Here is a 12534-nt window from a genome sequence, read left to right as displayed (position 1 = left end):
GTGGTGGTGAATGTGTATGTGTAGGACAGTGCTTTGATTTGTTTTTTATTTGTTCTGTTGTAATTATGGAGAGATGCTAATGAATGATATTTAGAGCAAGAAACCAGTGATCTAAAATCCCTACAATATGAAATGAACATTTTAAAAAATAATAACTGAAAATCTAAATATTTTTCTCCATTTTTGATAGTTTTTTAAATATACTTTGTAAGTTTATGAATGGATAAAATGTTTCATTTTACTGTTACCAAAATGAAAAATAATTATTACTGTATCAGTGATTTGCTATTTGGTAGAGATAAAATTTTCTTTAAATTTCAAGGTTGTACATCTCATGCAACAAACAGATGAAGCAGTGATCATTTAAGATATTTTAAATATACCCCTTTAGATTTTTTTCAGTTGTTCACCAGAACCATGAACGATAACAAGGGCTAAACCAACAATTCAGGAATGGAATGGTGATGTTTCATTTGCTTCATAAGAGTTTTGCTTTTTTTTTTTTCTTTTCCAAAGAAAAGAATGACAGTGTTGTCATTTTTCAAATTTTAAATTATACTGTTTCATTGTTGTTATTGTTTTCTTAGAAATTATTATTTTAGAAAATAATATTTCTTTCCTTATTGTTGTTGAAACTATTCTTGATGGATTATGTTACTCTACATAAGTGTTTTAGTTTACAGGTCTGACTCGACAGCATATAACAATAACAACAGTACCACTCTAATAAAAATACCACAATTAGGATGGCTTTAACAAACAGGAGTTTATTCTCTTACAGTTCGGGAGGCTAGAAGTCTGAGTTCAAAGTGCCAGCCTCTAGGGTCTGAGTGAAAGCCCCTCACCCTCGACCTTGGGCTTCAGCTCTGCCACTTGCTCCTGGCCCACTGAACTTAGAGGCTTTCTTCACTCAGGCAGCTATTGGCTGCTGAGGCTAACAAGCCCAAAGCCAACAAATGAAATGGCACAGTCCCGATGTTACCAAACCACAGCAGACCATTAATCCAGGTCCACTGAAAGTCCCAAGGTTGGGAGAGCATAGCAAGCGGCTGAACAATGACATTGCTACATTCAGGGTTAAAGTGTGCTGTAAACTAGAGGCTGTTCCCCAAGGCTTCTCTTTATATGCAGGAAGCAGACAACATGCCTAAGGCAGCTATTCAGCTTCTCACTCCACCACAGAGCTGGTTACCAGTCTCATCACGGGAAATACTATATCCAGCTGCCCAGCCACTCACCCAGGCCCAGCCAAGTTGACACAGAAACTTAACTACCACAATAAGCTTTTCTTGAGTGGAGACAAGATACTAAAGATTAATTTATCACAGATTAGTTCATAAGAAATATTCAATGTATAAAGACCATTTATCTTCGCATTATTATAATTTCATATTAAGACTCAGTTATTCACAACTGAGCATATAGAAAATTAATATTTTTATATTAATCAACATTAATATAAAAACTAGTTTTTAATATTTGCATTCACATTATCCTTTTAATTATTTTGGTGGATTTCAAGAAGTTGTGGCCTTTGGTTAAGTTACACCTCGTCATAATGCTCTAAACTAAACATTTTTGATAGCAGTGAGTTTTAGTTTATCATTGATATTACATTCAAATAAAATTTTGCTAAAGACAATTCTAAAATGGTTGTTGCTGCAGTACTTGACAGGGAGATGCCAGAAATTCAAGTTGGATTTAGAAAAGAATGTGGAGTAGGTGATATCATTGCTGATGTCAAATAGATCTTGGCTGAAAGCAGGCAATAGCAGAAAGATGTTTACCTGTGTTTTATTGGCTATGGAAAAGAATATGACTGTGTGGATCACAACAACTTATGGATACCATTACGTAGAGTGGGAATCTCGGAACGCTTAAATGTGCTCATGAGGAACCTCTACATAGACCAAGAGACAGTCATTACAAGAGAAAAAGTTTAAAATCAGGAAAGATGTGCATCAGGGTTGTACCATTTCACAATACTTGTATAATCTGTATGTCAAACAAATCATCCAGGAAACTGAACTATTTGAAGAATACAGCATCAGGTGTGGAGGAAGATTCATTATCAACCTGTAATATGCAGATGACACAATCTTGCTTTCTGAAAATGAAGAGGACCTGAAGCACTTACTGATGAAGATCAAAGTCTTTCAAATTCAGTATAGATTGATTGCCGAAATTAATCCTTGAAACAAAAACCCTCACAACTGGACCAATAAGCAACATAATGATAAATAGAGAAAATACTGAATTTTCAAGCTTTTCATTTACTTGGATCCATAATCAATACCCATGCAAGCAGCAGTCAAGAAACCAAACAATATACTGCATTGGGCAAATCTGTTGCAAAAGACCTCTTTAAAGTGTTCTTTTAAAAAAGGAAAAATTCACTTTGAGGACTAAAGTGAGCTTGACCCAAGTCACTGTGTTTTCATTCATCTTATTTGAATACAAAACCTGGACAATGTATAAGGAAGACTGAAGAATCAATGCCTCTCAACTATGGTATTGGTAAAGAATATTAAATATATCATGGGCTTCCAAAAGAATGAATAAATTTGTGTTGGAAGAAGAAAAACCAGAACACTCCTTAGAAGTGAAGATGATGAGATTTTTTCTCACATACTTTGGAAATGTTATCAGGAGGGACTAGTCCCTGGAGAAAGACATTATGCTTAGTAAAGTAGTGGGTCAGCAAAAAAGAAGACCTTCAATAAGATGTATTGACCCAGTGGCTGCAACAATGGGCTCAAACATAGTAACAATTGTAGGATGGTGGAGGACTAGGCAGTTTTTTGTTCTGTTGTACATAGGGTTGATATGAATCAGAACCTGCTGCATGGTACCTACCAAAAGCAATAACATGCCTATATATATGCATACACACACAAATGCACATACAGCCTACATTTTCCTATTTCTTGCCAAAGTAATGGAACTCAAAATATGGACCAATTTAAATCTCTATAAATCAAAAGAAAAATGGAAGAAATTACAATAATTTAGTTCCCCAATTTTCTACTTTATGGCAATTATCAAAATTCAACTTATAAAAGTACTACATGATACTGAGGTTAATAGAGTAACATTTTTATACCTCCTGAATGCAATAATCTGGTAATGCTTGTTTCTAGAGAAAAGAGTAATTTTTAAAAGTTACTGAGATAAGCTGTAAGTATGTACTCATAAGATCAAAATTTTATTGTAATTTTTAAGTAGTTTCTGATAGTGCTATTCCTGCTGATCATATTTAGAAATCTGTGTGATTTCCTATATTTAAATCTTACTTCATAGTTATATCCAAATTTGAATTTTCTAAAACAAGATTAACTTTGAGTCCATTTGTCAAAAATCAGTTATTATTTTGTAATTTCCTTCAGAATAGTCTTATGTCCTTTATGATAATCTAAAATAATTTACGTTTAGATTGTAGCCATGTTTTTAAAAAGTAATGTATTATTTTAAGGAGATTAATGATATTTTTATAGCCTTCAGCAGGACAATTTGTTTTGCTAAATGAGTAAAAGAATATAACAAATAATAATACACTCCATGTCTCTGAAAATATCTTGGAAATAAGTATATCAATAAGAAATAGCCCACTTCTGAAAAAGTGAACTTTTGTTTACAATGATGAGGAAAATGGATTCAACTAATGGCAATGCTTATACAACCAGACTAATGTAGTTTTTACCATTAGCTATGCACCAACACAAAATTTTTTAAAAAAGAAATAAATGTCAAATAAGATGTTTTATATAATTTTAAAACTACAATAGCATCACTGTTGAAAAAAAATGCTCATGCTGATACTATTTAAGCACAACTAAACACTTTATAGGATTAGTTTCATGGTTTCGTGGACCAATCGACTATGGTTGATTTTAGAATTTCTGTTCTACCTCCTAGTTCACTGAGTGGCACCTAATGGTGGACCCCCAAGATTTCACAACTGATCCCCATTTACCTGTAAGAGCAAATATCCAAGGAGATCCTAGATTCACCCCATGAGGAAAAATATCCAGGAAGGAATATACCCAGTCCTAAGATTAGGGATAGGGAAATAAGAAAGTAAATGTCATTGCTTTCTTCATCCACTGCAAACCTCACAGTATTGTCTTTTTTTTTTTTCTTTTTTAATTACTAAATGTTGAGAGGCTTTGATTTCATCAGTCAATACGTGTACCATATTTATGATAGAAATCTACCTTAATCATCAAGTATTTTCCATTGCAGTATTTACATATTTATTTATTTATTATATAATTTTCAAGCCCAGTACAAGAAACTTAGCCCTTGATTATTTCCTGCTTACAAGCAATGAGAATCATGCAACGGACTGTAGCATAGTGGCTAAAGCACTTGACTGCTAACCAGAAGGCTGGTGGTTCAAACCCACCAGCCACTCCTCGGAAGGAAGGTTGGGCAATCCTACTTCCATAGTGATACTGCCTCGGAAACCCAAGGAGGGGTCGCTATGAGTCGTGGCCGACTTGACGGCACATAACAACAACAACAACATCTAGAAAAGTAGAGGCCAAGTCCTGGCTCAAATTTAATATGTGTAAGTCAAGACACTATGCAAATAACTAAATAGTAAGCATTTGTTGTCAAGATAAACAGGTAAACCACTCCAAATGGTTATGGATTAGACATTCTTAGAAATGGATATGATCTTCTACCTAAAGTTATGCCCTTGGAATTTTAGAAATCACCCTAAAAGCTGAAATGAGGCCACCAGTTTGCAGGATTTCATAGTTTGATAACAAATTCACCTCTTTCTTATCATTTTTATTGTAGTATCAGAGAAAGAGCTAATTCTTTAAAACTATGTTTTCACTTATCTTTGGATCCCATCTTCCTTTTTTCCTCTTGAACACATTCTCTTTTTTTAGCTATGATACCAGAAAGCAAGGAGCTCTGGTGGCATAGTGCCTAAGGCACTTGACTGCTAACCAGAGGGCTGGCAGTTCAAACTCACCAGCCACTCCTCGGAAGGAAGATGGGGCAATCTACCTCCGTAATGATACTGCCTCGGAAACCCAGGGAGGGGTCGCTATAAGTCAAAATCGACTTGACCACATATTACAACAACAACAACCAGAAAGCAACTACTGATCAATTTCCAGAAACCTCTGGTGAGATTTATTGATTCCTACTCAACTTCTGAATTTCACGAAGTTTTCTTTCTAGAGAGTCTGCTCTTGGCTCCCTTAGCAAACCACACTGTTGGTTAGCCCTCTCCCACACTCCCATCTGATTGCTTCCCCTTTATCTTTTCCTAAGGATACAGTGCACATAAGTGTATGTCTGCCATCAGATCACTTGGAATTTGAGTTACAGCTCTGTCCCTTGCTTATTGAGTAATCTTGGCAGTTATCTGACTTCTTTCAAACTCCATTTCATCAAATGATAAAATTAAGATGACAACAGTGACAAATATTACATATATCTCAGATTTGATAAAAGTCACTTTATTTGTTGCTGGGTTATTTTTCTCCTATGATATGTGGATATGCCTTACATAAGCCATAACTTAACCTGTTAGGCACATTGTTTCTTTTTATTGCCACATTTTATATTAATTTAGTTAGCACGATATAATATAATCTCTTTAAGATCATCAACTAAGACTCAATTCCCCTTACATATGTTTGACCTCTGTTAGTTAATATATCAATAGAATAAAGCCATTTTTAGAACTCAGGATTCACTACATTAACATTGATACAATTAAAACTTTCTTGGGAAAGGCAATAGAAAAATATGAAACAGTTTTCCACAATAGTTTTAAATATTCCTTTTTTTTTTTATTTATTTAGGCACTAGGTAGATAAGCTAATTTCCATAAATGATTCTCTGCAAACACCAAATCAACACACAGCATTTTGCTTTTTTTAAAATTATATTGATTTGAATTGTCTTTACCTATGCAATGAATGAAATCTATAGCTGACTTTCAAAAATTCATTCAGTATTAAAAACAGAATCCTCATTGAAATAAAAGAAAATAAAAACTTTAAGTGAACAACTCTACCAAATGATAATATAATTTATTTCATAGCAAGAATTAACATTATCACTTTCACATACCAACATATTCTATGACTAATATCTATATGAATAATTAATAAGATTTATGAATATGTAAACATTTCTAAGTGAAATACAAAGAACAAATTTTATATATCTGTAATACCTTTACTAGCAAATTCATAAAAATTGAGCATTCCTAGTATTATCACCTATTTAGGGGAAAGGAAGAATGTATGCATTTAATTGATGTGGCTTTACCAAGTGAATCAAGATATTTTGCCAACGACTTAACAAGGGGACATTACAATTTATTAATAAATTACTAATTATTGACATATGGAAAGTCAATCCATCACATGATTAAGAGTGAAGGCTATTGGAATAAATCTTAGTTCTGTCGCTTACTAGCTGCATGAACTTGAGCACATTTCTTAACCTCCTCACTCCTTAAATTTCTCATCTGCCAAAAAAGGACAAATGTCCACAACTGATAGATTTATTGAGAAAGGAAATTATACATTTGAAGCCTCTAGAATAGTGTCTGGGACAAAGACAATGCTATAAATTTTAGAGATAAGTCTTTTGTCAGATACGTCATTGCCAATTTTTTTTTTCCTTTCTGTAGGTTCTCTTTTTACTCTTTTGGAGAAGTCTTTTGATGCACATAAGCATCTAATTTTTAGAAGATCTCAAATATCTAGTTTATCATCTGCTGTTTGTTCATCATAGGTTATGCTTGATAGCATATTTATGTCATAAATGGGGCTTCTAAATTTGCCCCTATTTTTTCTTTGATGAACTTCATAGTTTTATATTTCATATTTCAGTCTTTGATCCACCTGGAGTTCATTTTTGCATTTGGTGTGAAGTATGGCTCATGTTTCAGCATTCTGCAAATAGATATCCAGTTTTCCTAGCACTATTTGTAAAAGAAATTATTTCTTCCCCATGTAATAGATTTTTGGCTCTTTGTCAAATATCAACTGACCATGAGTCAATGGATCTATTTCTGGTTTCTCAATTCTGTTCCACTGGTCTATGTGTCTGTCATTGTATAAATACCAGGCTGTTTTGTCAACTGTGGCTGTATGTGGTTTTGAGATCTGGGAATGTGTGAGACCTCCTACTTTGTCTTTCTTCTTCAATAGTGCTTTGATTATCTGAAGTCTTGTTTTTTTCCAAATAAAATTATTGATGAGTTTTTCCATGTCTTTAAACAATGTTGGTGGAATCTGGGTTGGGATTGCATTGAATGTGTACTTTGCTTTGGGTAGTATTTACATTTTCACAATGTTCAACCTTCCTATACATGAGGATGGAATGGTGTTCCATTTATGTAGATGTCTTATGTTGTTGTTGTTGTGTGCCGTCAAGTTGTCTCTGACTCTTAGCGACCCCTCCTTGGGTTTCTGAGGTGGTATCTCTGTGGAAGTAAATTGCCCAATCTTCTTTCTGAGGAGTGGCTGGTGGGTTTGAACCACCAACCTTTTGGTTAGCTGTCAAGTGCCTTAGGCGCTGTGCCACCAGAGCTCCCAGATCTCTTATAGTTTCTTGAAATAAACTTTTGCAGTCTATTCGTTCTTGGAAAGATTTCTTACCAAGTATTTTATCTTTTTGGTAGCTATTGTAAGCGGTGTTGATTTCCTTGTTTCCATTTCAAAGACCTCTTTGCTGGTTTAGAGCAATTCAACTCATTTTGAATATTGATCTCTGGTGGTGTAGTGCCTAAGACATTTGATTGCTAACCAGAAGGCTGGCGGTTCAAACCTACAAGCCAGTCTTATGAAGGAAGATTGGGCAATCTACTTCCGTAGTGATACTGCCTTGGAAACCCAAGAAGGGGTCACTATGAGTCAAATCCAACTCCACGTCAGTCAGTTTGGTTTTTAGTTTTGTATACTGACACTATGCTAAACCTTTCAATAAGTTCCAGTAATTTTCTTGCTAAGTCTCTTGGGTTTTCTATAAATAGGATCATATCATTTTTAAATAGGGATAGTTTTATTTCTTTCTTACCAATTTAGATGCCTTTGATTTCCCCTTCTTGTCTTACTGTCCTGAGTAGGACTTCCAATAGAGTGTTGAACAAAGGTGGAGATAGAGGGCATCCTTGTCTGATTCCTGTTTGCAAGAGGAATGATTTCAGTCTCTCTTCACTGAGAATAATGTTGGCTGTTGTTTTGCATATTGTATTATGAAGAATTTCCTTTCTATTCCTATTTTTCTGAGAGGTTTCATCAGAAATGGGGTTGGATTTTATCAAGTGCTTTTTCTGCATCTATTGATATGATTATGTGATGCTTCTCCTTTATTTTACTTATGTTATGGATTATGTTGATTGTTTTTCTAATGTTGAACCATCCTTGCGTACCTGGTACAAATCCCACTTGGTCATGGCATATTATTTCTTTTGATATGTTGTTAGGGTCTATTGGCTAGGATTTGGCTAAAGATTTTTGTATCTATATTCGTGAGGGATATTGATCTCTAGCTTTCTTTTCTAGTGTTGTCTTTGCCTGGTTCTAGTAACAAGTTTATGCTGGCTTCATAACATGAATGAGAGAATATTCCTTCATTTTCTCTGTTCTGTAATAGTTTGAATAGGATTGGTGTCAGCTCTTCTCTGAATGATTGGTAAAATTCTCCAGTGAAACCATCTGGACAAGTACATTTTTGGCTGGTAATATTTTTTTACAACCTGTTCAATTTCTTCTTTTGCTATTGGTCTGTTCAAATTTTCTACCTTCATTTGTGTCAGTTTTGTTAAGCAGTGTGTTTCTAGAAATCTATCCATTTTGTCTAGGTTTTCAAATTTGTTGGAGTACAGTTCTTCGTAGTTTCTTCTTATTTTTTCTCTTGGTTCTGTTGTGACATCACCTGTTTCATTTCTTATATGTGCTATTTATATCTTCTCCTTCTTTTCTTTGTTAAGTATGCCAGTGGTTGTTGCAATTTTATTAACCTTTCAAGCAACCAACTACTAGTCTTCTTGATTTTTGATATTATCTTTCTATTTTCTGTGGCATTTATTTCCGCTCAAATCTTTATTGTTTCCTTTCTTCTGGCGACTATAGACTGTTTTTGCTGGTCTTTTAATAATTGTTAGAGATGTTGGATTAAGCTGTTGATTTTGGCTCTTTCTTCTATTTTGATGTGTGCATCTATTGCTATAAATTGCCCTCTGACCACTACTTTTGAGCCCCAAAGTGTTTGGTATGTTGTGTTTTAATTCTCGTTTGATGCAGGGAATTGTTTTCATTTCATTTTTTATTACTTCTATTACCCAGTTATTTTTAAAGAGGGTATTATTCAGTTTTCATGAATTTTCTCTTTATCCATTGGTCTTCCTAGTATTGATTTCTAATTTTATAGCATTGTGATATGGCAAGATACTTTGCAGTATTTCAACATTTTAAAACTTATTTATGCTGGTTTTGTGGCCTAACATATGACCTATCTTGGAAAATATTCCATGTGTGCTGGAAAAGAGTGTATACTTTGCTGTTGCTGTGTGGTGTGCTATGTACCTGTCTATGCCAAGTTGGTTGATCATATTATTTAGTTCTTCTGCATATTAGCTGGGTTTCTTTCTAGTTGTTCTATCTCTTATTGAAAGTGGTATATTAAAGTCTCATATTATCACTGTGGAGTAATCTGTTTTTCTTTTCAGTTTGGTTAAAGTCTGATTTATGTATTTTGTGGCTCTTTCATTGGGTGCATAGATATTTATTATGGGTATGTTCTCTTGTTCAATTGATCCTTTAACCATTATGTAATGTTCTTCCTTGTGTCTTATGATCATTTTTTGTCTTACAGTCTATTTTATTGGAAATTAATATTGATTGCCACTCCTGATCTTTTTTGGTGCCATTTGTTTGGTATATATTTTTCTAAGCTTTTGAATTTTAGTCTGTTTTTGTCTTTGTCTCTGGGGTGAGTCTATTGTAGACAGTATATCAATGGGTCATGTTTTCTTATCCAGTCTGCAACTCTCCATCTCTTGAGTGGAGCATTTAATCCACTGACATTCAATATAATTATCAACAAGCATGAATTTATTGATGTAATTTTGTTATGTGTTTTTTCATGGTGTTATGATTTCTTTGTTCCATGAAATTTTCTGTGCTGAGCACATTTTACTTAGAATTGTGTTACCATCTCATTCATTGCTATTGTCATAATATTTGCTAAAAATTTGTGCTTGTCTTCTTTCTTATATTGATGCTACAGCTTATTTTTTTTCTTTGCATTTACCGTGTGATTTATAATCTTCTTCTCAACTTTAAAACAGTCTATCCTGGGAGATTACTGGTAAGATGTTGGAATAGGCAGACAGCTTCACAAACCCTCTTTAACAAAGAAAAGGAAAACCAATTGACACAGATACAGAAGACAATCCTGGAGTCCTGAGCTTTGAAAGGAAGGATACAGAAGTGGATTAAACACAAACTAGTAGAAGAACCTGAAATAAAATGGTGAACAAGGAGACAAACAGAGCTGTGGAATGTCAGCTGTCCTGATGGCATGGGCAGTTTGGTTATTTCCAAGTGGTGTTAGGACCTGAGAATTAACTTAAAAATCGACCCTGCTCACCAAGGGCTGCATGGACAACTGCACTGATGGATGATGATTAAAAAGGGAAACAGCAAAGAATGAGACAAACTGAACTGTGGACTTTTGGCTGTTTGGAGGGTGCAGACATTTTGAATGTTTACAAGCAGCAGTCATTTTGGATGTTTAAAGTGACAGCACTCTTGTTCAGATTCCAAGGACCTAAGAATAGGTTCTGTTTGCAGAAGACAGCACAGAGGCTGATGACTGGAAAGATGTGATATTCCCCTTTTTATTCTTACACCTCATACTCTCTTGCTGAACAGAGATGTGGCCATCCCTCACCTCCACTCACCTTCTGGACTGGCAGGAATTCCATCCCAGTCTGTGTGTCCTGATGGAGCTGGGTGCCCTGCCTTACTACCATCACCACCCCCAGATTATTTTTTGTTTTTTGTTTGTTTGTTTTTAAATTATTCTCTTTTTATGTTCTCTTTTCTTCCTTTTCATTTTTATTCTTTCTTTTTCCCTTCCCACGTTCTAGTTTGAGGGTTTATCTCTATTCCCATTTCCTAGTCCCTATTCTTTTCTTTCTTGTGGTTCTTCTCATTTCTGGTTTTTCTTTCTGCATTTTTCTCATTTTTTTTTTTCCTAATTATTGTCTTACTCTAGTTTTTTTTCTCTTAATCATCTCTCTTGAAATATTGTGTTATTATTTTTTAACCTTTTCAGTTTATATTTCTTTTGTTTTTTTAAAGTATTTATTTAAATATTTCATCTCATTTATGGCCTTTCATCTGCCCCCCTCCCCTTTCTATTTCTGGTGATTTTTCCTGTGTTTTTATGCAGTGTGTGTTTTTTGTCCTTATTTTTATTATTATTATTTTTTAATTGTTGCTCTGTCCAACTGAGTGGGAGAGAGAAAACTTGCATATATGACCCAACCATGCCTGCACCTCTTGCAGCCCCACCCAGGGGGTGAGGGTCATCGTTTTCTTCTTCACCAAATGTCCAATGATACATGCCAGCCAATATGAGCATGACTTACCGTTAACAGCTCTTCACAAACAACTAAAAGAGATCTGTGTACCAACTCCCATTCTTTATCACATTCACCAGGAGACAAATGGTGACTGCATAAATTCTGCCAACTAGTGAATAGAAGAGTACAGTATACTGCCTACTCAGATACATCCAAACAAAACAAAGAAAATGAAAATATTGGATGGATCACTGCAACATACAATTACCAACTAAATATAAATACAACAATATCATAATATCTCAGAGATAGCACACCATCACAGTTCACACAAAGAAGCAAGATACAACAGTGAAAACAAGGAGCCAGGATACAGACCCAGAACACATCTCTGAGGAAGAAGCAACATTGGAACTCCAAGATAAGGAAATCAAAAGAATTATATGTAGGTACCTACAACAGATTGAGAGATATATCAAGGAAAACACTAACAAAATTTAGGAAAACACAGAAAACCCTAGAACAATTTCAGAACACAATACAAGAAGAAAATGACAAAATAAATGAAAAATTAGAAATGATGTACAATCTACAGGTAGAAACCCAGAATATTAATACTAAATTTTTAGAAATAGAGAACACATTAAAAGGGCAAAGGAGTAGAATTGAATGGAAGACAGAACTACTAAGACTGAGGACAAACACTCAATACTTAGTTGGAAAGGGGTCAATCAGAAAAAGATCAAAACAAAATGAAGGAAGCCTAAGGTTCATGTAGGATGCAATCAAGAATAATAACCTATGTGTAATCAGAATTCCAGGAAAGGAAGAGACAAATAAAACTATAAATACTCATTGAAAACAAAGACAAAGAAATAATCCTGGAAGCAGCATGGGAAAAATGAAATTACCAACAACAGACAACCAATGACTAAGCTCGATTTCTCAGCAGAATCTAT

This window comes from Orycteropus afer, unplaced genomic scaffold (genome assembly GCF_000298275.1).
Source record: "Orycteropus afer afer isolate SDZICR_OR568_19922 unplaced genomic scaffold, OryAfe1.0 scaffold00203, whole genome shotgun sequence".
NCBI classification, from domain to species: domain Eukaryota; kingdom Metazoa; phylum Chordata; class Mammalia; order Tubulidentata; family Orycteropodidae; genus Orycteropus; species Orycteropus afer.
The sequence above is the reverse complement of the archived record's forward strand: the minus strand, read 5'-3'. Positions refer to the sequence as shown.